The 17,289-nt window shown below is 35.5% G+C and overlaps 1 long non-coding RNA gene across 12 annotated transcripts; it reads left to right on the plus strand.

Moving 5' to 3' along the window:
* The first annotated feature begins 472 nt into the window (after positions 1 to 472).
* On the plus strand, positions 473 to 15,733 carry LOC113329598. Of its 12 annotated transcripts, none has more exons than XR_003349959.1 (8): positions 628 to 1,068; positions 1,195 to 1,274; positions 1,640 to 3,394; positions 3,594 to 3,706; positions 4,177 to 4,253; positions 4,630 to 4,694; positions 14,484 to 14,589; positions 15,592 to 15,733. It is a non-coding gene; the product is annotated as an uncharacterized LOC113329598 (long non-coding RNA). The 12 variants fall into 12 exon arrangements; XR_003349960.1 differs by lacking the exons at positions 14,484 to 14,589; positions 15,592 to 15,733 and adding exons at positions 6,458 to 6,549; positions 7,070 to 7,595; XR_003349951.1 differs by lacking the exons at positions 14,484 to 14,589; positions 15,592 to 15,733 and adding an exon at positions 473 to 621 and having other exon boundaries at positions 845 to 1,068; positions 4,630 to 5,098.
* The last annotated feature ends 1,556 nt before the right edge of the window (positions 15,734 to 17,289 follow it).

The following is a 17,289-nucleotide window of genomic DNA, read 5'->3' on the forward strand; positions in this document are numbered from 1 at the left end:
GAACGTATTCCGAGACATATAACACCACCATCTACTACTTTGAATATGAACCGTTAAAAATCAACGGATTTCTGGCCGCGAAATTAAAACCGGTAGATTGTGAGGTTTTATATTTCGGAATGTGCTCATTTTTGGTAAGTATGTATAACTTGGTAAGAGGAACATATCCCCAAAATATTAGCTTCAAATCCTTATGATTTTTATTCGCAAAAATGAGAGATAGTGTGATAATAAAAGTGTGAAGGGATATTTCTTCTTATTTGTTTTTGTGTATATATGTTATTATAGGAAAACCTTAATTACCAAAAGTCAACTCTGATTTGACTGGCCGCACCGAAACGGGTAGGTTAACATTGTATTCCAGGCCATATTAAAGGCCAAGTATAAACTGGAACCTCTTCAAAAAAGTCAAGATTGGTCGACTCAAATCTGTTCTCGAGAAACGTAAAAGAGGTACATTGTATTTTGATAGTTGTAACCGTATGAATACTGAAGAAAGAGAAAGTTTAGGTCTAGGGTTTCTACTTTGTTTGGCATCTTTCTTTATCATCTTCTTCTCTCTTCTTCCTGGTTCAAGCTTCAAACAACCTCTTACCAGAATAAATAAAAACAATACGTTAGGTATGTTCTTAGTTGCATCCATGGATGGCTTTAGGGTTAGGAATAATAATATCTTATCTCTATGTTCATCTTTTTTTTTACAGTAATACTATGAGGTTATAGATAAAATCAAGAAACAATGGAAATACCATCATGTTTAGGGTTCTGAATCTATAATTGTCTTCTTCTTCTTTGTATTTTTTTTTGATCGGTTTCTTCATCTTTGTGTTCATCCAATATGTAGATACATATATGTTTCATGTGCTAGATAATATACAAAGATTTCATCAGGAAGAGCCTGCTACATCAAATCGTGTTTATGGATCTAAATAATTCTTGAAAGGAAAAAAAAAGTATAAGAAAGAGATATATGATTGCGATGCTGTATAGATCTTAGTGTTAGATGTTTCCCGATTTCCCTGTGGCCGGACGGATTCCCTGCCGCTGCAGGTCTCGGCGGTGACCACTGTAAGTTTCTCTCGAACGAACAAAACATTGATTATATCGTTACCAATTCTTTGTAGGTTTTATTGTTTGATTCGTTTATCTTTGGTATAAATATTTTTTTTTAATTATTATTTTTTTCTTATGAAGTTTCGACCAATATCATTAGCGTCGGATAAGTCCCTTTTGAGCATCGGCGTGGGAGAAGAAGATATATCAGGATGCCATAGGTAAGGAATGGATGTGATTTAACTGCTTGTTTGTTGTTTGATTGAGGATGAATTATGAACACTTGACTACAGAACCCTTTACTAGTCGGATATGTAAAAGCTATTCTCTGTAATATGGATAAATATGGTTGAATTTTTCTTTTGTTCAAATAAATTAATGTTTTCAAATGAAGATGGTTTTGTAGTTCTTTTCCGATGTTCCCTGTGACCTGACGGAGCCCCTGTCAGTGCAGATCTCAATTTCTTTGGAACAAGCGAAACATTGATTAAATCCACTATCCATACCAAGTCTTTTTAGGATTTATTGTTTGATTTGGTTATCTTTGATATAAATGTTTCTTTTTTATTTTTATTTTTTTTGATAGGTTGAACCAATGTCATGATCTTCCGAAAACTCATTCCTAAACATCGGAGCAGCTACTAGTTTGGGAGACGAAGTTATACCAGGAAGGCAAGGTAAGGCATGGATGTGAATTGAATTGTGACTTGGTTGTAATTTGATTGTGCGCACATGACTACAGAACCTTGTACTAGTGCCATACATAAAAGCTATTCTCCATTTTGAATATAAATATATTTGGGTTAGTTTGTTAAAGATCATTGTTTCTGAATTAGAATCTGAAAGGAAGATGGTCTTGTAGTTATTTTTCTGTGTCATATGGCCGGACATAGACCCTGTAGGTGCCGGAGGTAGACCGGCAATAGATGACTGTGTAGGATACTTGAGTCCAAACTTTTGTTTTATTTTCTTTTGAGCTAAATGTTTTTTTTCCTCTTTTTGGGTTTTGGTGGCGTAGCCTAATGCATCTTTAAGATTTAGTGGTATGAGAACTTGTTTATAAGAGCCTGAGGTATTACTGCTCCTACTGATTCATGTTAAAGAGTGACTCTAGTCATCATGGTCAAGGTTCGGAAGCAGGGGCGGAGCCAGCCCATTGCAAGGGTGTGTTGTTGCACCCCCTGCCCAGCTGGCTCCAAAGCCCATTTCAAGGCCTTTAAGAATTTCTTTTTTATAGTTAAGCCTATTTTAGCAATTTTGGACCCCCAAAATTTTTGGTTGCACCCATAACAAGTTTTTGCATCCCCTTCCCGTATTTTCTGGCTCCGACCCTGTTCGGAAGCCCCTCTCTTGAATAATTTATCTCTGCTTCAAAGGAGTTGTAGGTTTGCTTTTGTTTGGGTCCGTCTATTCCTCTGTTGCATTATACCTGTTTCACATTTGGACCACCACTTGCTTAACAATAGTGTACCCTTAGCTCTACCTATTTCTGCCACATTATTAATCTGCCTAAACATGTGGTACCAGTTCTACAGAAAACTTTAAAAGATATATATAGGTAATCAAATCATTTTTATTTAAAAATTGCTGTACCTTTATTTATCAAAAGATCTTTGTACATTAACGACTCTTTATTAATTTCAGACTCTCAACCAACCCCATCCATTTCTCTAACCAAAATCTTTACATCCCAAAACTTCTCTATTTTTACATTTCATATGTAATACATCTTCTCATCCCATTTTCTACATCAAAAACCATTGTGTATCTCTATGCACTTTGTTTGTGGAAGATGTTCGCCATTAACGGCAAAGTCTATCAATAAATCATTATAACATGCAGGTGCGGAGCCAGCCCATTGCAAGGGAATGCATTAGCACCCCTGCCCAGCTGGCACAAAGCCTTCTTCAGGTCCAATTAGAAAAAAAATATTACATGTACAAGCCTATTTTTGTTTTTTAGTACCCAATAGAAAATTTCCGCACCTCCATCCCACAATTCTTGGCTCCGCTCCTGATAACACGTTCCAAAATGAAGAAAAATGGATGTAAAGATCTAATTTTACTTTTTCTACCGAGCATCACAAGATCTGCATTTATGGCTCATCATTCAATTTTACTTCTCCCAAGTCCCAACCAACCTGTGTAAGGAAAAACTAATATCATGTTTGAGTATTTTTGTATTTTTAGTTGTTTAATTCATTCTTCATCTTTATATCTTTGTGTATAGTTTTTTTTTGTTTGATTCAAGGAATCAATATCATGAGGCTCTTGAGATTCACTTTTCTACATGGGAGCAGCTATGGGCGTGGAAGAAAAAGAAGTTGTACCAGGAAGTTAAGGTATTGTTACTCACTAAGTTTTTATTTTACAGCTTGTTTGTGTCGCGGGTATTATGGCGTGGCGGTCACGGCCGTTCGAAGTCTCTGTTGGTCAAGATCTCGGCGAACGTCAGTCGGTTTCTTGGAGATAACTAAACACTGATTAAATCATGTCCAAGTTTCGTTCATCTTTGATAATAGTGTGTGTTTTATGTTGTAGATTGGATTTTTGAAGTCAATGAACCGGTATCATGAGGGTTCACAGAGTAGAGTCACTCTTTAACATTGGTGCTGACGTTGATTTGGGGGAGAAAATTATATCAGGAAGCCAAGGTATTGATGTGATTTTACTACTTATTTGAGTCACAGAATTTAAAACTACTAGGATAGGATACAAAGCGTCGTCTATGTAATTTGGCATTTTCGGATGAAATGTATATGAACGCTTTACTAGGCGATGGTGGTGATGAGTCTGTGGCAAGGATGGTGGTGCAGTGTGCACCTGTATAAATGGTATTCTCCGTTTTTAATATGGATGAATCTAGGTGTTGAATTTTTCGTTTGTTAAAAGAACCATTGTTTTTCAATTAGAATCGAAAACGAAGGTGGTTTTGTATCTCTTTTCGATGAGTCGTGTGGCCGGACGGACCCCCTGTTAGTGCAGATCTCAGCGATAACCTCTGTACGCTTCATTGGAATGAATAAAAACATTGATTAAATAGTTACCAAGTCTTTGTAGGTTTTTTTTGTTTGCTTTGATTTTCTTTGGTATTGATGTTTCTTTTTTATTTCTTTTTCCTTAGATTGAACCAATTTCATGAACGTCAGAATAGTCATTTCTCAACGTCTTAGCCGCTACTGAATATACCAGGAAGTCAAGGTAAGGCATGGATGTGGCTTTTACTGGTTGCAAAACATAAAAGCTATTCTCTCTTTTCAATTATGGTAAATTCTGGGTGTTGAATTTCTAGTTTGTTAAAAATCATTGATCTGAAATTAAGATGGTTTGTTGAAAATCATTGACCCGGTTGGCGCTAAATGTAGGATACTTGTAATTAACAAAATTTCTAGTTTGTTAAAAATCATTGATCTGAAATTAAGATGGTTTGTTAAAAATCATTTACCCGGTTGGCGCTGAATGTAGGATACTTGTAATTAACAAACCCGTGATTTTTCTAGTGTCCAAGTCTTTGTTCTATTACCTTTTTGATTTTAATGTTTTTTCTCTTTTTTTTTTTTGGTTTTTCATGGTGTAGGGTAAATCCATCTTTGTGATCGAGTGGCACGACAAGTTGTTTACAAGAGCCTGAAACTCAGCAAGGTATTACTACTACGATTAATTCTATTTTGTATGCAAGGAATTCTTGCTGGTTCTTGATATGGGTTGTCACGGAACTCTTCTTATGCTGGTTCATTACCGTAAGTGATATGCATTGTCAAAGATCTACTATAGTAATGGAGTGTAGGATCCTAGCACCCATACAACATACGACAGGCCAATTGAATTTGCAGCTGGAAAGTTTTGCGATTTACTAAAACTGGGTTATAGATCTAAAAGAATATAGTTGAGAAGAAAGATAAATGGACTTTGTGATTCATATGACCATAGAAATGTGATGTTCTATAAATCGATTTCATAATTGTTACAAGTCAGGTGACCGGATGTGGGGAAACGTCACGTCGGCCGGATATGGAAAAATTAATATCATAGCTTCAATTATTTAATTCGTTCATTTTTTAAATTAATATTAGTTTTTCTTCTTCTTCTTCAATTAACCAGTATTATGAAGATTCACTTTTTTCATTAGATCTGACACAAAAATATTCACCCATAAGATAAAGTTGTTGCATAAGATCTAAAATTCTAATTCACCCATACCATACCATTGATGCATAAGATCTAAAATTCAAAATATTCATCAGTCAGATGACTAACACTGAATATTGAATAGTGGATCTAAGAACAGTAAATAAAATGATAAGAAAATTATCAAAACATTTTAGATAAGCTAGATAAAGATTCAAAAGCCCTACGCAAAAGATAACTAGATAAAAACCTAAAACCCCATAAAACTCACTACAACTCACATCTTAGTGATTGAACTTAATCTTGTGAGCTTCAAATTCTTCCCGTGAGAAGTAGATCTTTCCCATATCCAGTCCCTTGTTGCAAACCCCCTTCTTACAAATCCAGAAATCACCAGTACCTTTCTTCGTTGCTTTCTTCATCTCACGTTCTTGCTTTTTCTCAAGCTCTTTTTTGGACAAGCGCTTTTCACCTTTCTCTTCTCTCTCTCTGTTGGGAGCCATTGTCTGCTCTCAAATTTCTCTTTGATTCAGATCTAAAATTACAGATGGTAGAAAGGAAGGAGGAGGAGTCTATCGTTAAATATCTAGAAGTTTTCTTGTTGAAAAACCATCTCTACCCTTTCATATTCTACACAATTACAATGACTCTTGAAACTTGACCTTTGACTTTGAAATACCTATTTGCATCCATCCCTGTATCGACTTGGAAATTTATCAAAGCAGCCGGGATTGTTGTTCATAATTCGCCCATTTATATGACGTGTAAGTTCGGCCCTACAATCTCTGCCCATTAGCACCAAATTGCTTTGGGCTTTGCTTAATTACATCTTTTAAGGTCCCAACACCAGCTAGGGGCGTACTAGTTTTATCAAGAACGCATTTTTGGGGACTACTCCCTTTTTGTGGGGGATTACTATGGGTGGATAGTGGAAGTAAACTGGGTCACCCCTTATCCTAATTTTTTATTATTACCAAAGAAAGCCCTTGGTAATTAAATTAGTGTTAGTGTAATGATTTTTTAGTGTTAGTGTAATAGTTAGTCTAGTGATTAGTGAGTTAATAATATGATAGGTTTGTTAGAATCAGAATTATTGAGAGAAAGAAGAAGAAAAGATGAACAAAAAGATGGTGAACCCAAAAAATCTTATTTTGAGTTTTCAAAATATGATTTGAGTGATTCATGTGATGATAGCTCCTCATCTGAATCAAAACTTCATACATCTCCTAATGTATTTGTCAATCTTCATAAAGATCCGGATATGATTTATTTTTTAGATGATGAATGCATTCTTCCCCAAACTCAATGTGACGAACCAAATGATGGGTTTTATCAACCACAACCAGAAGATTAAGTTATGGGTACTCAGGTATGGCTCAAATTTAGTTAATGTAGCTTGAATTGTGCAAAAAAAAATGGCAAAATCGAAAATTTTAGGAAGAAATTTCGACTAGGTCAAAGTGGTTCGGTTACCCAACCTGCCTTGCGAAGTAACTGAACTGTTCTGTATGTAACGTTCTGTTACTTCATTAAGAAGATGAAGGTAACCGAATTATATTTTAATGGAGGTTTTTTAGAGTTCGGTTATGTATTTCCAGAAAACGTTGCCGAACTATTTGTTACAGAGTATACAGATAATAGTTCGGCTAGATCGTATATAAGCTTAGGTAACCGAAAAGAGGAGTTCGATTAAGTCGTGTGTTCTACCCTGTTTGCCGAACTTATAAGGAGAAAATTAGTCAAGCATAGTTCGGCAAGGTCGCAAAATATTTTCTAGAGAAAAGATTACCGAATATGTTGTTCGGCATGATCGATAATATTATTACATTGCCGAACTACTCTTTGTTTCTTGTTTGTGGTTGGCTTTGACGTTGTGCTATTTCTTGTAGGCTGCATGTGATCCAATATCAATGGAAAATCAACCTTCCCCAGTTGATATTTTGTCGATGACACATCCCATCACTACATGAATGATTTGGTATTCAAAAACCCGGTAGAGGCAAAGAGTTGTGCTAGACAACATGCACAGAAAGACATGTGCATATTAGTTTTGAATGGGAAAGCAAAACACGATATGAAATGGTTTGTGAGAGAAGAGGTGATATCGAGAAAAGCCACAAGAGGAAGGGTTATTTTTATAAAGGAAAGACAAATAGGAAGTACAAAAAAGTCCTATTGTTATCTAGTAAGATTAAATTAGACATGTAATGATATTGAGTATGCTCATGAATTATACATTACGTTTTTTGAAGTGTGGTATTATTTATTGAGTTAATTTTGAGATTTTTTAGAGTTCACAGAGAGCAGTTCGGCTACCAGAGTAATTTTACGAGGTTGCCGAGCTTAACAAACCTAAACTAAACATATAAGTAATACACAAACCACTTTAAATAACACTTAACACTGCATTTTTGTGATTTATTAATGAAGAGAATGAATCTTTCAACTTGTGGACAAAGCAAAATTTGAGTCTACAGAGAGTAGTTCAGCAAGGTATCTATACTTTGCGAGCTAACCGAAGTAAGTGTTCTTTGACCTCATAAAATTTCCAGGTAACTGAACTAATCTCCTTAACCTTCCATTGTATGTATAGAGAGTAGTTCGGCAACCTGAGAATTTTGATGTCACCGAACTAAGGGTTTGGTGCCCCGGTCATATTTCACATGTTGCCGAACTTATTGTTCGGTGACCTGGTCAAAAGTTCCAGGTCGCCGAACTAGGTTTCGTTTTCCTGGTAATCGATTGCAGGTTGCCGAACTAGTTGTTCGGTTTTCTGCTTTGAATTTCTGGCTAGACGAACTCTTCCCTTTAGCCTTTTCATTCAAGATAATGTTGCACGCTAATTATGAACCAAATATAAAATTGAAACACAAACTCAATTTAAATAAATACAAAAGTGTTGTATATACCAAACTCCCTAACTAATTGTTCAAAACACACAAAATCCATAACTAAGATGTTTTTTGAAACTACAACCAAATGAAAATAAAAGAAAAGAAGGGATTCAACGACCATTACGACGAACTCTTTTACCACGAGTGTTGTGTTGAACTCCCTCATCAGTTGGGGATTGAACTCCTCCACCGGATCCATCTCCTTCACGAGCGTCACAGCTTGAACCTTTTCCTTGTTGTCGATCTCTCTTCAATTGCTTAGACCGACTCTCCTCCACCATTCTTTGAGATATAAGTTCCTATCACTGGCCATGGAACACGGTTTGTTCCTCTGCCGACATCGACTCTCCACTGTGGATTGTAGTCATCCATTTCTTCAACAATTTCTTACCCTTCTTCACCTGATTCAAATTTTAACCACAAGTAAATATATTTTCTATACTTTGTAACAACTTAAAGTATAAAGAGAAGAAATTTTCTTACCACATTATCCCATAACCGAACGGATTCTTCTCCACAAATAGGCGAGCTCTCTTAGCCTCCATGTCCTTTGCCTTCGCCTTATCAGTGCGAGCTTGTTGTTCTTTATTAATCACAAAAGGATGACTAATATCTCGATACCACTCCAGGTAATCTTCTTCACATGCATTTACATCTTCACCACAAGGAACAAAATCAACTCTAGGTATGTAGTATTTCATTAAATCATTCCAATGTTCTACCGTAGGAGTTGGTTTGTATTTTGGGATAAAATAGTTCTCAGTGTTCTTTGTTCCTCGAACCTGCAACTCGAAATTTTCTTTATCCACGTCTGGATCAATTTGGAAACAAGAAAGTTGTCTTAGTACTCCCCTTGGATTATAGATTGCGTACCCGTTAGGATACCAAATTGGTCCATAGTAACCCGAGACGATTGAGTAACCTTGCATTTCGTCTTCAGGTACCTTTTCATCATCGGGTACCGTGTATTGGTGAAACACCACATCGTTCACCGTCAAATTATCCAATTTCTCCCTCAACGAAGCCAACTGCTCTTTTTTAGACTTCTTTTGTGCATTCAAAAACACCCATTTTCGTAGATCCAAACCTATGCGAAAAAAACAAAAATATTGAACACATAGATGAAATTGAATTGGAAACATAAAATCTTAACGAATAAGAGTTAAGTAACAATGTAGAAGGTCACCTGAATAAGAGTTAAGTAACCTCCAATTTGAGTTGTCTTAATCCTCGACCTTTTAGCCATCTCTCCTAACACAAATGCAAGCACCCCGGTGGCCCATGAGTAGTTGTTAATCTCATCGAGATTCTCCAAAATCTGTAGATAATGTGTATCCACCCTATTTCCAGAAATGTCGGGGAAAATAACAGTTCCTAGCTGATATAACCAATAAGCAGTGACATGGTGCTTAAGATTCTCCTCGTCCATCATCAACAGTCCTCTCTTTGTCTTCTTAGCTGTATCCACAAATGCTTCCTTCAACCTTACCAGCTTGAATTTCTTCACCATCTTCTTCGAAGCTCCATTTTCTTCCTTTGGATTATACTCATCTCCACGTTTAGGTTCCTTCACGGAACGTCTAAACTCACATTGGGCCTTTCTTGGATCCCAACCTAGACACTTTAGAGTCAATGCCTCAACAGCTTCATAACTCATCAATTGGTTGTAGCCTTCTGAAGACATTTACCTTCCACTTGTAGGCCGGTGATTCTCATGAAATCATCAGGAGTAATTGCCATCTCTCCAAATGGAAGATGCATGGTATATCTCTCCGGATAATGCCTCTCTAGAAATGCAGAAACGGCAACAATGTCAAAGTCCTTATGTGCCAACTCAAGGGCTCTCCATAACACGCATTCTTTAACCTTTTCCTGCAACTCTGGACACTCATTCGAAATATCCCATTTGGAAGCCTTTTGATGACCAATAAGACGAATTGCATCATTATGATCCTATAAAAAAATAACATCACACTATTAATACTTAACGAAACATATGTCCACAACTTCTTAAACTTGTTTTACTAGTTAAGATTGAACTTAAGAATACATTTTTCGCATAGATCTTCGCATCCCATAAGTGTTTGTAGCCAAACAATGTTTCCCCTCCATCAATTGGAGTACCATAAGTTGGGCTCACTGGTGAAAAACACAAATCATCAAGGGGAATGTGTGAATATCTAGGACCCGGAGGATTCGGCTTCCTTTTCTCTTCAACGGGAACAATTTCTAGATCTTGTATCTCTTCCTCATCTTCTTCCTCTTCCTCATCTCCCTCCTCTCCCTCCTCTCCCTTATCTGCATCCCCTTCTTCTTCTTCCCCTTCCTCTTGTCCTTCTTCTTCCAACTGCTATTCTTCTACATCTTCAACTTGTTCTTCAACCTCTTCATTTCTAGTGGCTTCATTTCCTTGCTCTTCTTCAACATCTTGAATTACATTACTAACATCCTCTTGGTTCACTTCCTGTAACGATCCCCTCCATGTTTAGCATTTTTAGTACCACAGTTTCGGAAATCCAAATGTATTCTACCACGAGGAATGGGAGTTTTCAAATCTTCATCTAGATGGAGATTAGATCTCTTTCCTTTCTTCCTAATGAATGAAAACCACAATATTAGCGAAACATAATATTTTCTTATCAAATAAATCAATAACATGGGACTAAATCAAACACAAGTTGTAAACAGATTAAAGTTCGGCAAGCTTACATGAGTTGTGAAATAACCGAACTAACAGTTATATTATCTATCATGAGTTGCGAAGTAACCGAACTACATTTTTGGTGTTAACATACCATAGTTCGATTACCAATTATAAATTGCGAGCTAACCGAACAATTATAAATTGCGAGCTAACCGAACTATGCAATAACAACGTTCGGTTACCTATATAATTTATCGATTAAACCGAACTCAAATATCCCATTCTAAAGAACAAGTTCGGTTAGGAATATCTAGGGTGTTATTTTGCGAGCTAACCAAACTATGCTATACCAAAGTTCGGTATAATTGATCGACTACAACGAACTCAAATTTCCCATACTAAAGAAGAAGTTCGGTTAGGAATATATAGGGTTTTGTTTTGCGAGCTAACCGAACTATGCTATACCAAAGTTCGGTTACCTATATAATGTATCGACTACACCGAACTCAAATTTCCCAGACTAAAGATGAAGTTCGGTTAGGAATATTTAGGGTTTTGTTTTGCGAGCTAACCGAATTATCTAGTTCGGTTACCTAAAAAAAAATCCAATTTGTCGAAGTGTTCTTCATATTAAAAGTTTGGTTATAAAAAATATAGGGTTTTTAAAATTCTCCTAGCCGAAATGTTTACTGTAACTACCATTTTCAATGGTTTTTGATGATTTCTAATCGATTTCAGGCGCAAAAAACAAATTAAAAGGAATGGGTGCGAAGGATTGGATGTCAATACCAAATTTGAAATCGATAATGAATTGGTTGTAGTGAACAGGTATCAATTTCAAATTTGGTATCGACATCCAGTCCAACATCCAATTGATGTTGCACAGATAAACGCATTGGGTACGGATAACCCAATGGATTTGCTTTAGTTAAAAATTTACAATGAAAAAGTAAAGCCATTTATTTAAAATTTATGTTGAAGAAATAAAGCCAACATAGATACTTCTTATAGAGCCTACACATTACATATGTATATAAATATAGATTGTGCCATGGACAACACTCCAAGCAAACTCCTTGAGAATTCCTAAACTACATATGTATTTTTTTTAAAAAAATATAAATGCCCTTAATCTAACGGGTATGGATGTTCAAACGGATTCTTAAGGTTGCATCCGAGCCCAATCTGTAATCCGTCGGATTTCAAATATCTCATCCGCATCCAATTCATTAGCGAACGGTCTTGGCCCCCATCCATAAAAAGTACAGTTGGTTCAAGTTTCAAGTTAAACCTTCGGATTGCGGGCCAATTGCTCACCCCTATATATGGAGATCATGTCCGCAATTTGATGGATTAATACACAAATGTAGTATGCATGATCACAAATCCTTTTTTGTCTATGATCATCGGGCAAGGTATTAATACTAGTCGTTTCTAGTATTAATCCTTTTTTTGTCTATGTTAAGATCGTGCCGAAACATGAAAGGATTTATCTTATATTTGATTAATGATTTTCCGGGGTTGTAGTAATGAGGTTCAAACTCTCGGACTTGTGAAGGATAATTTTTTAAACTTAATAGAAAATAAATATATACAAAAAAATATTAACAATGGTGAGAGAGTACTGAGACTAATGATTCGGCCAATCTTCTTAACATAGGGCTCAATGATTTATTCTCGACAATAATCGCTCTGAACATAAATTATATGGACTCTTATTTTGCCAAAGTAGATTATCAAAACATTGATTGTAAATGTTTAGCATGGAACATCAAATCACCTAAGCTAAGCATGACCCATCTAATCAAATAACAACCAATTTAATCAAATCATATTTCAATTAATTTTTAATGCAAAAGTCATAAAAAAAATTAAATGAAATTACCCCAAGTATGAAGTTTGGCCTTCTCCGTTGTCCCAGTGTTGGGTTTTAGCTCATCATAGTAAAAATGCTCTCAAAATAATTTATTATGGCTCAAAAATGGTTTATAATGATGAAATGGAGAGAAAATGGTGAAAATCGTGTGTTTGCAACGCTTATAAACGTTACAGAACACCGTTACAAAGAACGATAGATATGAAATGCAGTAGTATTTTGAAATACTTCACCCGCTTCCACTATCGCTGTCAATTTTAATAAACGACGGTCTTCGGCAGTATGTTCTTCGTGTTCTTCACCTTCATCAATGGCAGCAGCAGCAGAAACTCGTGATTTCTGCTTCCTGCGCTCTCCTCAAGCCCCCAGACTCTCGACTAGGCCTGTCAATATTTGTCCGATATCCGGTATCCGTCCGAGTATTCGAGATCCTATAGCATTTTATCCGTTTTATCGGATATCGGATATCTAATCGGATATTTTATCGGATATTTCTTCCTTAACATATCGAAAACGGATTAGACCCCATCCGAAATGTTAATATCCGATATCCGATAGTATAGGAACTTATTTATAATTTATCCTAATTTCGAGTCTAGTATCGGATATTATCGGATATTGTCGGATAAATATCCCATAAATGTCAATTATGAAAATGTTTTACAAGGATTTTTAAGCTTTTTTGTTATAACCGGATACTATCGAATATTTATCGGATATCCGACAGCTTAGCCTATCGGAATCGATATCTAATTTTGATATCCTATAGGATATTATCGGATATCGAATATCCGGTAGTGCTTAACATGTCGGATATCGGATTCCTAAATATCCGACGGATATTCTTCCATTGACAGGCCTACTCTCGACACCCCTCCCTTGTACCAATAGCCATCTATTTATACTTTTAATCCTCATTTAATCCGTCCATATCTCCCAAATAATCTTCATGTATTAAAAATATTTTCCACGTCCAAAATTTTCATTTTTTTGATCTTCCACACGCATGCAGCTGTATTTCTTTCCTTATAAACCTTCTTCACGCTCCATATAATCGATTGAGTCAGCTAAGCACGTTCCGTACACGCTAAAAATCTTCTCCAAATCACGTTGACACGTGTTTAACCTTGTTTTCAACTCGTGGATTAAACCACGTTTTTCATCCAAATTTGATCGATCAAAACACCCATGCCAGCTATGTTATGACATATCACAACTTTCCACAAAGTTTCAGCCATTTAATCTCTGTCTAACACCTCCAAAAATTGATTGGAAAATCTACCAGAGTGTGAAGAAAATTTCCCGCCAAAAGCAGAATTTGAATTTTGAGAAGAAAATGTCCTCCCCCTAATCCTGTACGGGTGTCCCTTTAGCAATTGGGGTGGAAATAGTATTTTTTTCTGGGTTCCTCCGGGACATTTCTGGGACGCTTTCGGTGCATTTCTGGGGTGCCTTTAGTAATTTTCTCCGGGGTGTAAAACACTGCTTTTTGAGCCCATTTCACCGCAAGGGCTTATTCCTCTAAAATTTCCTACAAGAACAAAAAATAACACAATAAGTACTTAATCGAGTCTAACAATATAGAAAATTGAGAACAAAATAGACACATAAATGCGTCTATCAATATGCTATCTGTGTGTTCCGGCATTTAGATGTCACCTATTTTGTCATTAAAGCGAATTTTTTCCACTAGTAATATATAACTATGTTGACCTGGACTTTGATCATTGGTGTTACCCTTCCGATAACCGATTTGGACATAGAACAATCGATGGAAACTTGATAAAGGAAAAGATAAGGGAGTTCTATAACGATGATCATGATAAAGCAAAGGATGTCGATTGGGATTCTGAAAAAATCATTTATGTGTCATTTTCATGTTGATTTAGATGGTAATTACACATTCAAGATGATGACGATGATGATGATGATGACTAGGGATAGAAAATTGTTGATTGGGAGTCTTAAACTTGGAGTGGTTTTCCTCCAAAACAGGTAGGAACTCTAGTAACCTTCTCGTAATCATTAAGCTTTCTTTAATTTTTGAGCAACATGTATCATTGTTTATCTGTGAGCATGTTTGTGTGTAATAATTGGGCATGTTTCTTATATGCATTGTCTTGTCTCCCTGCGAGGAGTGCCTGTGCTTTCCACAGATCATCGTTAAGCGTTTATAAGTGCGGTAGGTCACGCAATGATATCACGGTATTTTCCGTGTATTACTATTTTATATTTTCAAATTATAGGGTAAGGTTTCCTATATCTTAGATTTCAAATTATAGGGTAAGGTTTCAAATTATAGGGTAAGGTTTCCTATATCTTGGGGTACTTGCGGGCCACATCAGGGTATCACCGGGTGTCTGGGGGCCGAGGCCGCAATAGTATATTTATATGGGGAGATTGGTCGTATGCATATTATGCTTAATTTTTCAGTGTTAGTAGTATGATTGGGTTACTATGATATCGACTTAGAAAGAAATTCTAGATTCATGAAAGGATATGGTCATTACTTGGAGATTCTGATTCCATGAATAATGATTGAGCTAATTGTGAACCTTTTCTGCAGGGTCGAGTCATAGTAATCAAACCTTTTTATATATTCTAGACTTAGATGGTGGCATCGGAATTTATGAGTCCTAAGCATTCCACGAAAATATAATATGGTACCTGGATTCATGCTATCGTTTGAGACTGGAGTTATTCCTAGCATCTTTTTCTCCGTTGAGTGAGACAAGATTAAAATAACATATGTTTAGGTTGGTGTACTTCATCTCCGTAGATCCATCAGGTAGTGGATCTTTTATAGATATTGTAATGAACCAAAAATCTGGGGAGGTAAGTTGGAGTAATATATCTTCTACTTTGTGCTGTGAGTAAAAAATGTGTAATCATTTTCTTTCGTAGAACTGTGAAGTATGTTAGTGATTTCCTGAATGTTTTAAAGGTATCCAATGAGCGCCTTTTTTGGGATGATGTGCTTACTTGTTCCCACTTCAGTTTTCAGTATTCAGAGGAGGGGTGCACATGAAAAAATATAAATTCGTAGATTAAAGCTTATGGAATCAAGTAATGGTTTATAAGTCACTTATTATATTTATATTTGTAAAATACAAATACATTATTGCATTTATATGATTTGGGAGATATTCATTTACAATTATTCGAGTGATGGTTTTAGTTTTCTATCAGATTTCAATTTTGTTCTTTAAGTAAAAGAATTATATCCATAATACCTCATTATGTAGTTGACATCTTTTAATTAATACGTATCTTAGTTGTTCTTACTTGCAATGAAAATCCGTCATCCCAATTTTTCTCGTTGCATAAAAATATTGGCCTTGTAAAAAGTGTGCATCCAATAAAGTTAATCACTTAATCACAAGGCTCTTGGACCAAATCTTCAGCTTGTTTCCAATGTGGACTATCCCTTTCCATTTCCTCATAGTCATCTCGAGGAATCTCTCCACTTGGATAAGGGTAGATGGATTTCACCCTTTTCGAGAAGAAGTAGCCTTTCTCCATAATAGCAAACCCCTTTCAGAAATAAGACTATATAAAACATTCCTATTAAGTATTAGCTCTAGTATTCTCTTGGGCTTCCACATCTTCGAACGAGAATTGATTTATATGGTATGTATACAATGTTCTTACTTTTTTTATACAACTATTGAATCCTCTGAACAACGGAAATATGTTGACTTTCTCCGATCTGATCTTTTGTTTATTGGCATTATACTTTTATATGACTTGAAAAAATAGCTTTGGCGATGTGAAGATAAGATTCACAAATATGAAATTAAGTATACCCACCAATACTTAAAATAATAACATTGTTGGGTTAGTACATTTTTCATGTCAAAATAATAAATAAATAAATGATTAGAAAAAATTGGTTTTTACCTCGATACACGTCGAACATTGACCGATGGTTATGTAAAGTTCTTATAAAATTGGATACCCAGTCATATATTGTTGCTTGCACTAAATCTTCTAAGGATCTGAAAAAACCAAGTAATGTCACTAAGTTATCATTTAAAAATATATATTAGCCTATTTTCCGCAACATAAACAAACGTTGAGCTTCTCAGAATTTTCCAAATACAAACACCCTGTATCTTGTTTCCAAGTTTTCATTCATTTTCTTAGCATGACGGTGCAAAAAAAATTTCAATCCATCCACCTTTAATCCACATGCTTTGCGTTTACTCTTTTATAATCTGGATTTCCTTCTAAATCATTTCACTATAATTGAAGTTAGTTTTTCCATATATCTTACAACTGACACTTTAATGTTTTTAATGGATGTACATTCCCTAACATGGAGTTCATGTCAACATGTACAAATATGACGATGTAACTCTTATTTAAAAACATAAGTATTCATAATTAAAGTTGATTAAATGTTTATGAAACTAAAAAAAAAATCTAAAAATTGAGTTACAAGAGAAAAAAAACCCTTACCACATTCGAAAACTAAGAAAAAGAGTATTTATAGCCTTTTGCCAACTTTCCAATATAACTTAAATAATTTCTGTCATCAGGTTTCTAGGTTTTATAAGGATATGTTCAAACTCTTTCTTTACCAAAAGGGGAAGGTATTCGAACACCTTACGGAACTCAACAAAATTAAGATAAGGAGTACACCCTCCCTAGTTATATAGTTTTCTAACATACTGAAACTCATATTATATATCC

This window comes from Papaver somniferum, unplaced genomic scaffold, assembly GCF_003573695.1.
Source record: "Papaver somniferum cultivar HN1 unplaced genomic scaffold, ASM357369v1 unplaced-scaffold_117, whole genome shotgun sequence".
NCBI classification, from domain to species: Eukaryota; Viridiplantae; Streptophyta; class Magnoliopsida; order Ranunculales; family Papaveraceae; genus Papaver; species Papaver somniferum.